Source organism: Sylvia atricapilla, chromosome 17 (assembly GCF_009819655.1).
Source record: "Sylvia atricapilla isolate bSylAtr1 chromosome 17, bSylAtr1.pri, whole genome shotgun sequence".
In the NCBI taxonomy this organism is placed as follows: domain Eukaryota; kingdom Metazoa; phylum Chordata; class Aves; order Passeriformes; family Sylviidae; genus Sylvia; species Sylvia atricapilla.
The window spans coordinates 7,730,347-7,749,606 of NC_089156.1; the positions used below are offsets into that span (position 1 = coordinate 7,730,347).

General features: G+C 43.7%; 1 long non-coding RNA gene across 1 annotated transcript; it reads left to right on the forward strand.

Annotated features, from left to right (window-relative positions):
* The first annotated feature begins 451 nt into the window (after positions 1 to 451).
* LOC136368723 (uncharacterized) lies at positions 452 to 16,748 on the forward strand. Its single transcript, XR_010744898.1, has 2 exons — positions 452 to 642; positions 15,736 to 16,748. It is a non-coding gene; the product is annotated as an uncharacterized lncRNA (long non-coding RNA).
* Positions 16,749 to 19,260: the final 2,512 nt, after the last annotated feature.

The following is a 19,260-nucleotide window of genomic DNA, read 5'->3' on the forward strand; positions in this document are numbered from 1 at the left end:
GATTCTTTCCTACCTACTTCATCTCAGCAAAACTTTCCCCACCCCTCTCACGGCTGGGTCTGTATTTTCTGCCTGTCTGCTCTCCCTGGGGTGGCAGGTGTGGAGCCCTGTGGGTGAGGGCAGGCTCTGAGTGCTGAGGTGCCCTGTGTTTGCATGGTGTGGGGAGGCTTTGGGGGGCTCTGAGCTCCTCTTGCCTCACCTGGGAAAAGGCAGAGCACTGTGTCTGCTGTCAGGCCCTGCAGAGCAGCGATGGCCAGCTAATGCTGTGTCTTGCTTGGCTAGGGATGCCTAAATCCTGTTGGGCTCAGTCATCTATTTAATGATTCTTTTGCTTGCCTTTAGAATGCTGTGAGTGCACAGCTGCTGTCCTCACTGCTCGGTGGCAGTGCAGAGTGTTTAGGGGTGAATAAAAGTGACAATCTTTTCAGTTTTATTGGATGCAACTGCTGGAAGGAGGACATTTCCTTCAGTAGAAGTTGCTTCCAAGTGTCTTGTAGGTTGTGCTCAATTTACTCTTAAATTTCATTTTAATCCCTCAGTGCGTATTGTTAATTAGCTAATGCTATAAAGAAAAAAAAAATTCCCGAATGAACAACAAAGAACCCTCACCCACCCACCCTGGGAGACCTGAAGATTAAGACTGTAAGTATGGTTTTGTGTCTTAAGCCTCGCAAGTGAGGGGAAAGCTGGTAACAACTGATTCAGAGAAGGTTTATTTGGCAGTCTACAACTTGCAGACCTCTCCTAATAAAGGCTGGCAGGGTGTGCAAATGGAGCTTAACACATGGTCATGATAAACAGGTGCTGAAACATTTCTGCAGCATTTCTTCCACTAATATTTTGTCTCTTTAAAGCAATCATCAGGAAGTTGTGTCATCTTAATTACAGAATCTGGGAGTGAGCTATTTACTAGTAGCTGTGTAACTTGTTAATAAAGGCTTCCCTGCAGTGGGATTTTGGCTCTCTGTGTAGCAGCAGCAGGCTAAGCACTGAGGGAGGCTGGCAAAATCACAATGATACATAATTTACACTGGGTCAAGTTACTGTTCATGGCAAGTAGATGAGCTGGACAAGTGTTAAACAGGGCTTCACCTTCACTGCTGTCCATGGCTATGACGGGAAATTTATTCCCGGAATGGATGAGGCTTAACTAATTACTGCACAGTTGTATGTCCTGATGTCTTTGGGTCACCAGACCAAGTTTGCAGGAGCCAAATCAGAAGTGGATTCAGAGATAGAAGAATATAATGGTCAAAAGGTTTGGTCTGACTGCCTGCAATCATTTTGCAAAGAGAAAGGTAGAACTGGAAGTTAGATGAAAGGAAAACAGGAAAGATGGGAATGACTCTGTTAAAGTGAGTGTGTAATAAGGACTGAATTATTCTTAACAGAGAATTTTTGCATGCACCTCATACTATTGCTAATCTTTTGTTGTCCTTCATCTGATTCACTGATTTAATTTTACTTCTGCAAATGAAGCAAGGAGCCTCAATTTATTGAGGGGGCTGTGAAGGCCTTTGGAGGGGAATGTATTGAATTTCAGAAAGCATTTTACAAGAAGGTAGCCTGCCACAGTCTTGTGCTGTAGGACTTCCTTTGGAAGCATATATTTCTCCCCCATAAGTCTTTTGAACAGTTTTATACCACACATGTTTCAAGAGAATTAAATCAATAACAATCTGTACCTTTCTAACCTGAAATGCAAGCTCTGCACGGCAGGAGATCAAGCTATGCAATTAACTGTTGTCCTTTCAAAGGAATTCTGACAGATATTTATAGTTTACTGTATTCCATTTTCCTGCCATTGGAATAGAACAGTGCAACTGAATGCAGCTGACTGGAACTATGAAATAATTATAGCAATAACTATTTCCTTCTCTACTGGGGAAATCTTGTAAAGTGCTGCATGTGGGAACTGCTGATGTTCTTGCCCCTCGAAATCCGGTCCTTACCTTCAGTTTATCATGCATCCCTGGCTAAGTCACCCAAGAGAGAGTTTTTGTTCCATTACCTTCAGCTTTTTCTAAAGTCATGTTCTGAATCTCACGTTCATCTTGATGTGGAATGAATCAACACTGTGGAAATAAATGCACTTTAAAAAGCTTTCTATATTTGTGCACGGACAGTGTATGAAGTAGAAAGACCTCTCTGTAGTAAAATAAGTCATATCTTTGTGGGGGAGTTTGGAGCAGTCTATTAAGAAGAAACTATGCAATATTACCAGAAGTGAATAGATTGGCATTTGACTGCTAAGCACTTTGCAAATTTCGATATAAAGGCACTTCTTTTATACCCTGAGCTGTCACTGTAACTTATGTGCTCGTGCTGGTGACTTAGTAGCATAATGACAGGCCATTGTTACTGAGCTAATTAGTTTTAAGCAATCTTTCCTAACAGTATGTTTGAGGATGACATTCATTTGCTGCAAACTTATGAGACATTGATGCATCAGGAAAATAGCGATGCTGAATCTTTGAGCTACCTCTGTTGCTGGCTCAGTGTGAGTGTCTTACCAGGGGATAGTTGCTGTGTTGGACACTTTAGATGCCTCTTGCCAGTAGTAAGACCCTCAGCTACTCAGCTTACAGCTAAGGGCTGTAAACTTCCAGCTTTAGGGCTGTAAACCTGCAGAGGAACCCTGTAGCTTCCAACATATGGTGGGATCCAATCGTTGCTCTGCCACGTGGCCATTTTCTATCACTCTGGTTGAATGTCTGCAGATGCTTCCCAGGACCTTGCAAACAAGGATCAGATCCATCTGGTGCTTTGGGGAGCAGTGTGGTAGGGGATCGTGGTGTCATTTAAAAACCCCACAAATTCAGGGTAGGATAAGTAGAAGTCAAAAAGTCTCTTCAAAGAAAGTGTTGGAATTCTTTTCCTAACAATGTTCCCCAAGGTATAGTAAAGAAGTGTCCAGATGCCCTCCACCTCTGCCCACATGGACTGGGCATGAAGTTAAACACTCTTTCCAACATGAAAAGAATGAGAATAGGGAAGAGAAACTGTTCTCACTTTATTCTCACAGGTGGCACCAACAGCTTGTGGCTGTTGAGTAATACTGCATTGTGCAGCTGCCTTAGAAACTGGTGGTACTGAGTCATTCCCAGGTAATAATTTTGTTTTGGAGTCCCCCCAGCTTATATTAAGACTGGGTGGATAAGCAGTGGTAGTGTAACAGGAGGAAAAATTCAACCATCAGCCTCTCCCAAGTTTGCATTTCCTGGAACTGCTGTCACTAATGGGACACCCACTAGAAAGAAAGAAGTGAAGGAAATGGAGACTGTCTTCTAAACTAACCAGACCTGGGAGCTCCCCATGCTTTTCTATAAGGGGCTCTGGAATGCAGCTGTCTGACCCTCTGGTGTAGTAAAGCCTGAGTCTGCACCCCAGCCTGTGTGACTCAGCTTCTGGAAGTTTGCTGTTGTGCATAGAGGGCAGATTTGGGGTTTTTGCACAGGGAGCTGGTGTGTGCATGCAGATCAATACCAGAGCTGAGAACACTCCTCCTGAGAGGCCTGCAACAAACAGTACATTATTTATGTGCTCCTCTCCTGTTTCCCTGTGCCTTATGTAAATACTAATCAAGATGAAATTGGACTCAGCCACATCTAATTTTGACTTTGGTTTATTTTGGCAATATCCAAGCAGAAATCAGTCTAACGGTCTTTTAGAAGGGTCTTGAGGTTTTCTAAGGCTTTGCATGGGTTTAAGGCAGAGTCCCTGTGTAGGCTCATAGTTGACTGTTGGAATCCCAAGAGCTGGGGCTCTGTTGTTCCCAAGCCTTGCCCTCTTTTTTGCCTACAACAGGAATGTGAAAAATACCATGTCCTGTCCAGCCCCTGCCCTCTGACCACAGCTGATGTTAGTCATTCTGATAAGCAGCAGCAGGTATTATTCCATTTATCCAACATTTGTTAGCTTTGCATCCTCTCCCCCACATCCCTGAGTTTTTCTCTTCGTGTTCATGATTCTCTCAGTGTGTTTTTATTCCAGTTCAGCTGGGAGCAGGGGATTTCTCTGGGAATGTTTCACAGTTTTCAATTTGTTTTGTGGTTTCAGCAGTCTAGCGTTGGCTGTTCGTGTTTACTGACTTACAGCACTGCTGTATTTTTTCACCTGTCCGTAGATCTGGGGGGAAAAAAGGTGCTTTGCTGGCAGTGTTGCCAGCCAAAATCTCTTGTTCTTGTGTGGTGAGAGCTGGGGCACTGCAAGGCTGCCGTGATGTGCATGGGTGTGCCTGCTGAGCAGGGCAGCTATTAGTTCTGTGCATGATGATGGTTTCTGTGATGTGCATGACTTTCTCTGTTGGGAAATGAACTGTGAACACCTACTCATTTTTCATAGGCCAAATTACAGTGCTGTTTCAGCTCTCTGAATTGCCTACACCTCAAAAAGAACGTCCCTAGGATCCTTTAGTGCAATAGTAATGAAATAGCTGGGGCTGAGCAGCTCTTCTGTTAGCAGGAACCACCTCTATAAATTTAGCCATTTGCTTTCTGCCTGGCAGACTTCTGATGTACTTGATGTACTTCTTCACCCTTTTATTTTTTTGCACTTGGGGTAGCCTTTGTGTGCTTGTTGCTCAAGCTTTAACAGTGATTAAACCAACGGAAGAGATTTTTGAGTCGGTGAAATTTTGCTTAGACTTCTGTGTCACTCTGAAAAGCTCAAAGGCAACAGCTTAGAGAAAACAAAATAAAGTAGACATTACTAATTTTTTCTTGGGGGAAGGGGAAAAGCATCACCAGGAGCATTGCTACTGAAAAAGATAATACAAAAAAATACAAAGTGGAAACAAAGGAGCACAACTCTCAAAGAATTCTTTCCCAAGTTGGAATTCCTATGCTTCCACACTTGTGCCTTTGGATGATTATTAAATTCTGTTTGTGCTTTCTAACGTAAGAGTTCCCCAGTGGTACTTAACAGCTCAAATATTTGTGCATGAGGGTTTTTTTTTTTTTTTAATTTCCTTCTCTTCTAGTTGTGGGATCATTCTTGATTTGGTCTAGCAGGAAAAAAAAAAGATACTTAGTGGAGATTTTGACTCTCAAAGCAGCAGTACATGGCCAATAATAAACTTATAGTGGAGCAGAGCCCAGCAGATGGAGGGGACAGGGCCCTTGATGAAGTGGGAGCTGTGGGTTCTGTCTCATCAAGCAACTGTCAGAGCTTCCCAACTTCCCCCTCCAGGATGACCATGGAGAATTCATGCACTGCATTACCTTCTCCCAAGGAATCAGGTGTGTGATTCCTTCAAAGATGCCTTCAGTTTCTCTCTGATTTTCCTAATGTTACATCACAGCCTATGTGCATACACAGCTGCCTTTTGTTGTCTGCAGAAAATAAAAATCCTTTTTTTCCCTCAATGTTCTGAAGTTTGGACACTGTAGTCAAAACTATGGAAAGTTTTCCTTAAAATGAAGCTTTCCAATGCAGCAAGACAGAAAGAATAGTGCCAGATAGTCAATTTGGGCTTCAGAGCTGTGCTGGTACTTAGAAGTGCAATCCATCAGGTCCTCTGATCTCCAAGTCTGGCTGAAATCTTGCAGCCGTCAGCATGACATTGCTCCCAGTCACTTCAAGTGTGACGAATTGCTAATAGATGTTTTGAAAGGAGAACTTAAATTAGCTTCCCAAAATTCACCTCAAGAGTAGGGGATCTGTCTACAGCTTGGGTGTTAAGGTGTGATTTTAGCCCATTTTGATAAATCACTAACACCTGTGGATTTTGTGTCTGTATTTCCCCTCCCTCTCCCCACCTCCAAGCTGCAGTTTTGACTCATGTTTAGCTGGCCGTTAAACAATCCTGTGTTCTGCCAGAGCAGGCAAACTGTGTTGGCAGGTGACTGAGATCAGAAGGAAAACTTAGATACGTTTCTTTCTTCTCGGTGGCTGTGGCTTTCAGTTCGGAGCGAAGGCAGGCGTTTAAAAGGATGTAATGTGGATGCTGTAGGATGTGTGTAGGTCTCACGTCAGCTCCGATTAACTTCGCTTGTACACAGAGTTCAAAGTGAACTGCCACGTGATCAGCAGGGTGAACTCAGCCATTCGGTCATCCTGAGCAGGGAAAAAAGAGCATGTTCTGATTCTGGGCTCCTCCCGAGAGGGCAGAGGATGTTCATAACGTGCTTCCTTCAAAGCAGAAAGAATTTGAGTCAGCATCTGCTGAGGGCAGAGTTCCTCAGTGAGACAAAGTTGCTCAGCTTTGTGCAGAGAAGCTGCCCCTAAAAAACAAATGAGGATGAAAAGGGTGATCCTCCAAAAAGTAGAATGAATATGGAAAAGCAAATTTCCAGAGTGGGTGAGTGGAGGGATTTAGCTATGCTGCTCTGTTACATTTGTTGTTCATGTCTCAGACTTGGATTCCAAGCAAGTGTGCCCAGAAGTCCAAGTGTCCATTATATGCCAGTCATTTCCCTGCCTCAGTTGTCTTTTCCCCCTGATTTGGACTGCCAGTTGAGCAGGGAGCAGCTGCAGGGGACAGTAGGACAGAGTGCTGGAACTCAGTTTTGAGTACCTGTTTTATGCTTTGCGAGAGCAGCTGGAGAGAAGGGATAAATTACTATAAATTGCCAGTCTATGCAAAAAGGTGTTTGCATAAATTATTGGAGAGCCCACTTGAACTTGTTGAGCAGCGCTCCCACCAGCATTAAGAGGTCACTTAACCCTCTGTGCGGCCCTGCTGCGGAGCCCAGTCATGCATTGCAAAATTCAATGAGTTCCACCATTTTTCTTCTGAGCATTGCCCAGAACTGATTCAAAGTGACATCTGACAGCACAGGCAAAGCAGTGACAATGCTCTGAGACACTAATAATAGCTGTAGAGCTAGAGCAGTTTTCCTCTATCCTTATTTTTTATTAGAATCTCCCCCCCTCTTTGGTGAGGAAATGTTGTCATCCCTGGCACAGTTTATCCTTGGAAACCACCTTTGCTGAGCCATTTAATCACAAGGCTGGCTGCACGGTGGAGTCAATGTGCTAGGAATGCTCCCACCATAATCTCTTTAAAGAACAGCTGATACCTCATTGAGAACTTTGAAAAAACAACAACAACAAAAAAAACAAACCAAAAACCACATTCCTCTTGGGTGATCCTTGCCAGAAGTTAGGAGCAGTGAGGGGTGCTGACGGGGAGAGGCTGAATCATCGCTGGAACAGCGTGGCAGCAAACACCCCTAGAAAAGCAGGCTGAAAATCCTGTGCAGGCTCCTTCTCTTCCCCCCTCCATTTCCTTTGTTACTAAGGAGATTTACATTGAAACAAGCTCTGCAGGAATCCTCAGGTTCCTTGCAAGGGGATCTTAATATTTCTACTCCTTTGTAATTAGTGTAAGAGAGAGGATATTAGAAAGGCTTCCTGTGAGGGATTCTTGGGGCCAAGTTACAGTAAAAAGGGAAAAATTATGAGTAGCCCTCAAAACCTCAATTGTGTGGCTGTGGTCGATTTGATGGGAGCCCAAAGGCAATCCCAGGGGCAGAGCAGCAATGTGAGTTGCTTCACTAGGACAGAAGTGGATCAATCTTTGTTATTGTTTTTGTATTTCTGTTTCATGATCTCCTGCTGTAGTTGCTTGTTCCTTGCACTCTTGTCTATTTCTGAAGGTTATTATCTTCTTACCTATTTATCTGTTATTTCTCTTCTGTTTGACTATTGGACTCAATGGTCTTAAAGACCTTTTCCAACCCAAACAGTTCCATGATTTTATATCACCTTGCTGTACCAAAGTCAGCTGCAAGGCTGCAAAGGGCAAATGAGGTTCCAGGATGGCTGGATTCATTTGGAGAGTCAGGTGTTTTTAACCAGTGCTCCATGGATAGGGAAGACAAGGGACAGTAATTTTTTTTTTTTTCTTTTTGGTAGTGCTGGAGTTTCAGGAAGGAATGGATGCCTAAGGAGGACCTCAAGGAAGAATTTAGGCACCTAAATCCTAAAGGATAATCCTGACTGCTCCCGCCAACTTCTGTAAGCTGAGTATCACCACCAAGAGGGTTCCTGAGGTACTTAGAGCTCTCCTCTGCATGTCTAGAATTATCCAAGTCTTGTTGATGCTGAACTGCTCAAATCTGATCTCCCTCCTAAGCCCTGTCAAGATTAACAAGCCGAGCTTTCTGCTGCCTCCTGCGCGGCCGTGCTGGTGGCACGGGCAGGGCATGCCTGCAGCAGGGCTCTGCACCACCAGCACAGACAGCTGCTATTTACATTCCAGAGCAGGGGAAGAGTCAGGGACATCCTGCTGCTATGAAATAGCACAGAATATTAAATGGCAAACAAGGAGTGTTTGTATGAGCAATGGGGGTTTGTCCAGTCCTGTGTGCTCCTCCGCTGCAGTGATCTGGGCAGAATTTTCAAATTTGCTTTGTGATATCCCTGTCTCTCCCATCTTCCCTAAATCCCTATTGTCATTTCCCTCTACCTCTGACATCTTTATGCATCTCTGCCATGGTCCTGTTGGCTTCCCAAAGCCCCTACATTCAGCCACATTATAGCTTCTGCTTTCTCCTGTGGCCTCTGGCTACTGCTGGGAGGGGTAAAACCCAATGGCTCGAGGGTGGGTTGTTGGGAGCAGTATCTGTGCTGGGCAATGTGGTAGCCTGTGTGTGTCAGCTAGAGAAGTTCTGCAGGAGAGGGAGTGCTGAGCAGTTTTCCAGTGCCATCTGTCTGAGTCCACATGGCCATGAGAGGTCTGGAGTTTCTTTAAAACTAAAGCTGTCTGAAGTAATTTTGATGCAAGGTACAAATTGACAGAATTTAGTGCATGCAGTGGGCAAGATGGAAAATGCTTTGAGAATGGAATTATTGGAGATTATGCAGTGTAAAGGTGAATGGAAAGAAAGCACAGAGAAGAGAGGAATTGGTAGGCTCCTGTAAAAGAGCAGTTGAAATCTTAGAATGATAGTTTCCTCCCACCTCAGCCCCCATCTCATCTGCTGGTGTCTTAGTGTGTATTCAGCAAGCTAACAGCATCAGGTCCTCTTTCACCTTGGCAGCACCACTGGTGACACTATTATACACCCTCTATGGTTACTGATTCTTTTTGCCAAGTGTTCCACACCAGTATTTTTTTCCCATGTTGATTATGCAGAATCTTCTGACCTTTAGAAATATGGCACTTCTGACTGCTGCAGTGGAAACCAGCCTTTCCGTTTCCATCTCTCCTCAATTCCCAGAGCATTGCTATAAAACACACTTTTTTGTTGTTTTTGTTTTTCCCCTTCCAATATATTATATTCCTATAGATTTAACCCTGAGGAAATCAACATCTGGTACCAATTACTGTTCTTTAGCTGAGGTGGCTGAATCTCCTGCCTTACAGCAGTGAAGGTCTAGAATTCCTTTAGCATGGGGGAGTCCATCAGGAGAGGCAGAGGCTTTCTGTGAGACAAGGACATTGGCACACTTCCCAGCACCTGTTGGTAGCACAAAGGGGTATGTTACAGCCTGGGCTGTACAATCCCAGGGTAAAGGAACACCACGAGACCATTAAACACCCACTTTAAATTGCACCTTTGATCAAATTCCTCAGCAAAGGCAGTATCGCTGTGCAGTCCTGTGTTTGTGCTTTGCAGATTACATCCCCAGATGTACGAGCTCTCTGGAGACCAGAGGGGAAGGAATGTCATGCACACAATAGAGCTGGAAAAACCTTCTGTCTTAATGGTGTCCCATCAAATCTTATCTGATAACCTCTCCTTTTGAAAGTATGTGGAAAGCCAAAAATAAGAACAAAGCAAACCATAGACACAGACTTGCCCTGACCTGTCTTCTGGGCTGTATCTCTGTGGAGCTCTCCTTGCTTGCTCTGCTTGTCTTGCTGTGACCTCTCTCTCTCTCATCTTGCTATCAAACTCACTTGCCGGTGTGAGAAGCTCCCCCTCCCTTCCTCCTTTCCAGCCTCTCCTGTTTGTAGCAGCCTCCTCATGCTTGCCTGCCTTATCCACTTTGTCTTATTTTCAGCAGAGATTAGAAATATCTTTTCTTCTGACTCTCAAAGTTCTGAATTCCTCTATCTTCCTGCCACTGCTTATCTTGCTGCTGTATTTTTAAACTCTAATACACTCCAGGATATGGTTGTCATCAGGGACACTTGAACAAAGTAAAAGTAGTGTAGCAACCTTCCAAAATTCTCACAAAACTGCTTTGACAAAAGAAGAAAGTTCAAGGCATAAAAATCTATATCTGTATTTTTTTAGTTGTTGAATAGTGACAATGTATGATAGCAGAATGATTTTGGAGCATGGTAAATGCATTCAACCTCTGTCTGGGATATCCACAGCTGCTTTTGTGGTAGAATCCATTCTGTTCTGACCCATCATGTATTGTATCACTTCTAGTGTGAGGCTTCTGTGGCACTGGGAATCTTGCAGTAGCTAATTACCAGCAGTGTGGAAGGGGAAGGATTGGTGTTAGCCCAGTCTGAGTGCACACATGAGATGCCCAAGCAGAAGGAGGAAGCATGGCTCATAGCTGGTATCAGACCAAGGAAATGAACTCTGGCTTCCCCATCCCAGCTAGCAGCAAAGGCTGTGGGCCATCCTTCCTCTCCTCTGGGGCTCCCTCCAAAGATGAGGTGAGAGATTCTTATCTATGTGCTCGCTGGCAGTGAATCCCTTGAATGCTTTGAGCTTAATGAAAAGGCCCTGAAACACTTCAGTTTTTAGTCTAAAGAAGAGAAATACCAGATCTTATTGTCCTTCACTTGAGGAAGTTGCAAATCGTTTGTCTTACAGGCTATTGCAAGTTTTGCCCTAAAACCTTGGGCTGACACTTGTGTGGCTTTGGAAGCTCTTACTGGATATAGACTCAGGTGCTTTCCATTTAAAACTTTCTAGTTGGTCCATAAGATACCTTTGTGTTTTACCTCAAATGAGGGCCTGTCAGGCGTTGTGGGGGTAGTAAATAACAATTTCCTTTCTTACTGCTGCCCACTTGGGATCATGAGTTGCCATATTCTGAACAAGGTTATTTTCTTTCTCTTTGGTTTGCTGAATTCTACTTGCCCTGAAGACAGCTCTAAGATGCATATCTACCTTTTGAGACGATGCCCTTGCAGTCTCTGACGTTCATTTTCACATTGCAGTGCCCACAGCTGTTTTCAGGAACCCTGTCATTTTTCTGGGACTGGAGCATTAGCAGTGTGCAGCACAGTGTCTCCAGTCTAAATTGTTTACAAGACCATTTTACGGTCTCTCCCCTTTAAGTCTTGTGCTCGTTGTGGGTTCATCTCTCTCCTCGTCTCAGGAGGCATTATTACCTTATTTATGGAAGGGAAATACTTAAAAATGTGAAACTTGGCTGTTAAAGAATGGCGAGGTTGTGGCCTCTGTGGTGTCTGGGCACCTAAAGAGCACTTCCCTTCCTCGGGAGGGAGGAGGATGCCCAGTGCCTGCTCCAAAACTGGCAGTTCCTAACCGAGCAAGGGCCAAACTTCCACCTGATGTTAACCCTGCAGCTCCAGTGAGCCAATTCAACAAATTGCTTCTATTTACTAGGAAATTAATTACTTTTTTTTTTTTTTCCCTAACTGGTTTTATTTTAGGGATGGTTGCTTTGCCATAAGGGAGAAGAATCAAAAGAAGAGGCACATGATTTCTGCTTCTTCTGAAATCACGGTTTTGTTATGCCGAATAGCTGCAAACTATTTGCATTACAATGTACTGCAAATAGGAGATGCCACCAACTGAAGTGTAAACTGAGCAAAGTGTGGGGAGCTCTCACCACAACCGAATTTAAATGGTTTGAGCTGAGACTGGACAAAACTCCAAGGTGAGAACACGAGGTGGTGGGTTTGGGGTCTCTGATAAACCCTGTGGTCAGCAAAAGTCCTTGCCCTAAGACACCCAGATAATCTTAGTTTTCAATATAAGTAATGTAATGTGTGTGGTATAGGTGCCAAAACTGTCAGGCAAAGAGGATGGGAGGGAATATGAAACCCTGTAGAACAGGATTAGGCAGGATTAAAGTCTGAAATGATCATGCTGCACCGGGTAGCAGATATTGCCACAGCCAACTCAGTAAAACTCAGTGGGACACTTGACATTGTACATTTTCAAGCAGCAAGTCTTAAATCTATATTTATAGATATTCATGTGGAATCTTCTGCACTCAGTCTGGTGGGAACAGGAACACGACACAGCTTCAGGTGCTGGCTTAGGGGAATAAAGCACAGGCTGCTGCCTTGCAGGGACAGATCTCTGCTAGGAAAATGGAAAGCAACTGAATGATGTATGTAATTATGTTTGTTTGGAGGGCTATGTAATTTCTGCAAACCTGCTGAGAATCCCTTAAACCTGAGATTAAAACTAGCTATGGATATATTTTTAACAACAGTTGTCTATATATAATTATATGTACATACATAGCAGTTGGTGTAATAGCTGCCAGTTCAACGGTCCAAAGCACATAAACATTTACCTTTATAAATTAAACCACATACTTAAGTGCTTTACTGGACAGGGAATTACTTAAGCATTTTGCTAAAACGTTGGGCTGAGTCAGGTTGGAATGAATTTGAGTTCTTCCCATCTCACTGTTGGTACGAAAGTGCTCACCTTAGAGCTGGCCAGTGTCAGGAAGGTGTTCCAGAGCGGTGTTCTCTCACCAGCATTGTGTGTCATCAGCTCTGTGTCTGCTGGAGCTTTGGCAGTGTGGGAGGATTGGGATGCAGGATCTGTGCAGCAGAGCTGGTTGCAGTCTGGAGCTCCTAACCCGCTGTTCTTCAGGCTTTGCATCAAACACATCTTTGAACTGTTGCAGGCTCCAACCCTGCCAGCCCCTAACCATGAGGTAACCGTTTGCTAGGCCCAATATGAGTCATAGATGGGGAGGATATTTCTGGTTTCCAATTAAAAAGAAAGAAATGGTGAGGCTCATAATCATGAGCAAAAGGTCTCGGTGCAGTAATGGGAACCAGCTGGTGTGGCAGGCCATTGCAGGCTCAAATCTGTCTTTGTTCAAAACGTGGCCCCACCATTATCACGGTTGGAAACAATCCTTGGTGCTGACACAGTAATGACAGCTTCATGTTTTAGACACATCTAATGGCACTAAGTCCTGATCTTAGCCAGCATTTATCAAGATAAGTGAGCCAGTCAGGCAAGAGCATGGTGGGCTGACTGTACTCCTTTTGATAACGACGTGCGTGTTTCCTCTCTTGGAAGAATAATGAACAGAATATGACTGTCACAATATTTCTCTCTGGAGAGATTCCAGAATAACTGACACTTACATGAGCTCAGTACCATCAGCACTGTGAGCTTCCTCACAAACCTGGGAGAAGTGGAGCTGTGACCAAGGGATGTGAGGATTTATTCTCAAAGCCTGACACAATTGTTTTCTCACAACTCCCTGCAGGTCCTACTTGCAATTGGACCTCTCTTGGGAACAGCTTCTCTTGCATGGACACTGAATGAGATGGTCCTTTAAAAGGACAATCCTGGTGATTTCAATGAGGTTGGTTCTCATGTAGCATTGTCTTACACTTGCTTTATCTGGAATTTTTGCTCGAATTATCCAATCCAGCAGAGCATCAGGCCCTGCAAGTTCAACTTTTTAATTCTAGGATTTCCTTCCTAATCTGACTGGGAAATAGCTCAGCTAATGACTTGTCTGCAGAAATAGAGTGCATGCACAGACTCATGCAGAGCTTAATGTGCTTGTCTGGTGCAGACAGGCCCCCTCTTCAGCTCCTTGCCTTTGAGAATTCAGGGAAGTACATCTCAGCCAGCAAAGACCCTGCTTTGAGGAGTAGTGGTTGTTTTAGGCAAGATCCATTAAAAAGGCATGGCTGGGAATTTGAAAGGCATTACTAGGAGTGCTGTTGAGCTTGTGTCTAACCCAAAGGGGAGGATGGTGGGGGTGTTTGGAGTCAGCTGGCTCTGTGCTGGGCTCGCAGAGTAAGTGCCAGCAATGCTGCAGCACGGGTCAGGGCTGGAATGTGGGCACTAAGGGCTCTCCCTGCACAGCAGGGCAGGCCATGCTGCTGATTAAATGTGTCCTGCCAAGCTGTCACAGCGCTCTCCAGCCTGGGCAGCAGGGAGTTTAGGAGAGCAGGGTTTGCAAGACTGGATTAAGGTGAGTTTATTCCCTTTTAGTTCTTTCAGATGTAGATTTGTCCCTGTTGAGCAGTGACGAGCTTGCTTTTTGCAGTCAGCAAAGGGCTGGCACTCATGCTGATGGAGTGACTCTTGTATTTTTGCTGACCTCTGTTTCATGCTATTCACTGTAGTTCTCATGAATTTTCTGTATGGGCAGCCAAGAAAATGTCTTGTAGCTTGGGTTAGGGGGTGTGTGTTTGTGTGTGCCTGTCAGCATCTCAGTTGCCAAAATCCCCCTTTTCCTGAGTGTTTCAGGGCTGTCTGGGGCGTGCTAAAGATGGCCAGAGCAGCAGTAAAATAATATTTATGCAGCCATGTGTTTGTGAAGGTGACTATGGTTTTCTAGGTAAATAGTTGCTGGATTATGCAAAATACTGTGTATGCCCATTGAAATCCTCATGTCATGGGGAGTATCTCCCACACAGTTCTGTGAAGTGCCTCTTTTTAAGTGCTGGTGGTAAATGGGTGATGCTATGTTAGGTTTTTTATAGCTTGCAAAGGTCCTTGATTGATTTTTCACACCTTTATTTCCCCAGCAATAAGGTTTTACATACTGAGATGTGGGGAGGAAATAAAGAAAAAATATTCACAGGATGTTGACCGTGTTTCAGAACCTGATCCTAAGCATCTGTCCTTCAAAGGCTCTCAGCCTTGGGGGTGGGTAAACTAACCAGATGAGAGGTGGAAAGTTTGCACGTTCTCAAGCAATGGATCACTTAATTTCCTCAAAGATGAGGTAATTTGAGTGAATTCCCTGATAAGCCTGGCTCACACTGGCAGCAGAGCTTGGCCATGCCTTGCTGTTCCACCAGTTCAAACACCAGTTGCTGCAGCACTCTCTGAATTGTCATTTCACGTTATTTCTGTGTGCTGGCAAGGCTGAGATAAAGGGCTAATTGGGTGTGTGGGAGAAAGGATCTAGTGATGTGGGTTCAGCTCCTGCTGCCCAACCTCAGCCAGCTCCAGCTGTGCTGGTCTGCACTGTCCACTCCGGCTGGAAACCGTCCCAGCAGAATGGAAGAGAACACCTGATGGGATACAAGTGACAGCCGTGACCCAGAACCCGCCCCAGGCATTGTCCTCGCAAGTAAATTTCAGAGATCTGCCAAGCCTTGATGAAGATCAGTGGGCTGTAGGCGGTTTTGTCATTTGCATAGCAGACATCGTTATTGGGGATATTTCCTTCCATATCTCACAGCAGCCTGTTGGAAGACTGGAGTCCAGCCTGGCTCTCCGAGCTCCTGAGTAAACAAACAAGCATGCATCCTACTTAAAAAAAACAGACTGGCAATTAAAAAAGACATCTTGCGTTGTGCAAACAGGAAGGGCTGTAAAACACACTTTGCAGGGAGTCGGTGGAAATGCATTCAGTCTGGTTTATAATCACAGCACAATGAAATACCCAGAACATAAATAGCAAGAAATCAATTTTCCTTAGAAAAAGTAAAATAAAGAACATTAAATGATCATTTGACTAGATAACTGCAGTTTACTTGGTGGTATAACTGTCATCTTGCCTGTGCACAATAATGGAATTAATGCAGAAGGGGGTACGGTTTAGATGTCTCCTTCTTTACAGTGACAATAACTCCCTTGTTTTCTCTAGTGAGTAGATGTTTATATTCTAATTTTGTCTCTGCAGGCTACACAGAGCCTTAAACTTGCAAAAGGGATTTGTGAGCAGCCTGCTTGTCAAGAACAAATACTAGTCAAAAGAAATGCATGACTTATTGACCTTGGGTTCACTGAACCTTCATCTTGATGCTTCCGTAGCGCTGAGGAATCGGCTTCTCTGAAAATTAAAGTTCCCAGATGAGAATGGAAGCTTCAACAAAGGACCTATGTGGCTTTACAAATACACATCGATTAGAGGACTTTGGAAGAGCTGTGTTAGAAAAGTGGAATTATGAAAAGCAAATGTTTGAGAGGTAAGAAACTGATTGAGGTCAAAGTTGATGAAAACCAGACTTCTGAAAAATAGAGAATTTCTTATTTGCATTTTGGCTAAAAATCTTTACTCTTTGTCTTTACCTGTTATGTTATTCATCTGGGGATACTGTGGCAGTGTCTGGCTGCTCTGTTCATCTTGCCAAGACGGTGATGTGCTGTGGGGAGAGGTGACAACTTTCAGGAAGATGCTCTTTTGGTGTGTGCCCAATATTTGTTTTGTGTTATCCGATTCAAATTAGTTTGTTGCATCTTCCAAGTTTTTTATAAGCTTACAGAAATATTTCAAATTCCAACTCTTAATGTCTGTGTTTAATAATTACAAAGCCATGACATTTTTTTTTTTCTGTTCCTGAAGAAACATCTTTCAAGAAACTGGCCCAAAGATTTCTATGCAATGTTAGGGTTCTAGTCTTAAGTTGGTGCTCAGACTTTTTGAGGATTCAGGGCTGCATCTCTTTCCAAGGCACTGAGATGAGTCTTTATGCTAAAATGAAATTTATAACAGATTAGTAGTTCCCATGCAGAACTATGCAGAGGAAGTGCATTCTTCCTCTGCAGAACAGTGTATTTGTGCACATGTGTGACCATGATGTGGATGTGTTAAATACTTCTGTTATGTGTGTACATATCCACAAAACCTGACAGAATGCAATCTAAAAGCATATAGATAATAAAGTTGCATATGTTTTTCATGTGCTCAGGAAACATCTTCAGTGTGGATGGGAGTTAACTTTTAAAAATCAATTTACTGCATTGATTCCAAGGTTTTAATGCCTCTATATTTTACCTGCTTAATTACAGAGGTATTTGTATGGTGAGAAAACTGAGAAAACTAGTTTTGCTTACCCCATAATCTGCAGTTTGCTTTGATGATAGTATGTCATAATTCCTCCTGTGAGGTGCCAGTCAAAACAAAGACTTTGCCCTGTACACAAGCAGTTCTTGTTTGGATGGTTTTGGTATTTTGAAATGTGGAGTAAAATCCAAGACAGATTATTTCCTTTCCCAGAGCTGAATAAGGATAAGGCTGAAAGTGTGAAGAATCTTCAGGCTTAAAGTAACAGAGGATTCAATCCCCTTAACACAGTGCCACTGTGACACTGGGCTGCATCATGGATAGTTGGAAAGCAAAAGTAGGAGGGGAAAAAACTCAAAACCTTTCAAACTGTCAACTTTTTGCTGAAAGAGTATTCTTCAAATGCTCTTATCAATGAAACTGGATGGAAAAATATTTCTTTAATATTTTGAAGCTTCTAAAGTTGGGTAACATTTCAGAAGTACTTGTATTTTCAGCAATAGTTTCATGTTTGGTTTTAAGCTACCTTACCACTGTGACTTGAATTAATGGGGTGCTGGGTTTGTCCCATTATCAGTTTGTTGTAATGATACTGTTGAATTACATGACTTAAACTGCAGTTGTTGTACTTATGTGCACTCACATATTTCTGGCTAGAAGAAAACTTCAATTTTACTTTTGAAATTTAGATGGCTGGACAAAACAAAGCACCCCATGAAATCATAGATCACAAAACCTGACAGTCAATACTGTGAAATACCATTTCCATGACTTGCTCATGACTCTGGTTCACTGCTGGAGCTGATTACTGCCTGTCTTTGTGTTCCTGCTGGAGGAACAGTTGTCTGAGCCTGAGATTATGCTCATGTTTAAAGACAAGCTCAAGGTTTCTGATTTGGGATATCAATTAGAAGGCAAGGAGGAGGGAAACATGTTTAGCTGTGAAGTTGGAAGGCAGCCATTTGCTCTGTGTGTGTGTTCCCAAAGCAGCCCAGGGTCAGCTCCAGTGTGGGCTGGGGAAGGGCTGCCAGACCAGAGCCTTTATCCCACAGTCTTCCTCTTCTGCCTCACTGCAGCTTTCCTCAGGCAGCAGTTGAATGTTCTCTGTCATACCTTGACAGTCAGTGCTTTCCTTTGTCCTCTCTTGTCTGAAAAACGGGGGATTTTTATTTTCTGATTTGGGTGGAAAGGCTCCATAGTTATTGGGATTAGCTATCCCTTTAGTGAGTCTGGTTTTGACATTACTGAACCCAAACCATCCAATCTCTTGCTTTGCTCTTGAGTTCAGAAATTGCTGAGAATTAACTTTTAGGCTGAGATAGAGTTTTACAGCCTTCTAGTAATCTGAACTGAGGTAATCCAGTGTCTCAAGCAGAAGATAAGGAGAATAATAGTGAATGGCCTCAGACAAGACACACAATGAAGCTTCCAGCAATGTTCCTGAAGTGCCTTGGGAGAGTTGATGGTGGGCACACAGAGAAACCAGCTGCAGTTTGGGCTGCCTGTGGTACCCAGGAGCTGCACTGGCTGTGAAGCTTGGAACCAACCAGGCAGAGGTGAAAAAAGGTCAGGAAGAATCTTGCTGTTCCCAGTGTCTGTCAGTAAGTAATCATGCAGATAAAAATCACACCACGCCCTCAGCTCAACAAAAAATTTCTTTATCTATATATCCATATAACATTACAATACAAGCCTCAGGGCATCTCTTGTGTCCTTATCTAAACAAAAGTTTTCTCTGGAAACCTTAGTCATGCAAGTTATGGCATGAAATCACCCTTTCAGCAGAAAAATGGTAATTTTGCATCAGGAGTCAAAGGAGGACTGGCTTGGTGTACAAAGCTATTATGTTTCTCAGATCCAATCACCCTTAGTAATTCAGGAGCAACTCACAGATCAGTCTGTGAGGGTTTTTATTCAGTGCAGGTATGTATCCCACTGAACTGTACCTGGGTTTTTCTTGGGGTCCTGCTGACATTGGAGCTCTGTACAGTGTTATCTGCCTTCTCTGTGGAAGGCACAACAAAATTACAGACACGAGAAATTAACTGTGAGTGACCTGGCAAACAGATGCAAACCTACAACACGTTGTGTTGTGAATGAAACTGAGGAGGAAAAAAAATGGGTTTTCTAGGGAAAAGCAGGACTTTGCTTGTTGGATATGATCATCGGTTGGCACTTTTTTGTTTTCCAGATTTGGTGCAGAGTAACAGATGTACCTTCCCTCTGTGTGCTGGGTGGCTCTTCTTCTTGATCCCTGTTGTCTGTGGGCAAACACACAAATTACAAAGAAGAGGAGGGAGCTGTGTGCCCTGCTTGGGCAGTGTCTGCACGGCTCTGGGCAGGCTGTGCAGGATGCAGGTAGGCAAGCAGACACAGCTGTCTCCTGGGAGGCAAATCTGTGTGAGAATCCTTTCCCAGGCA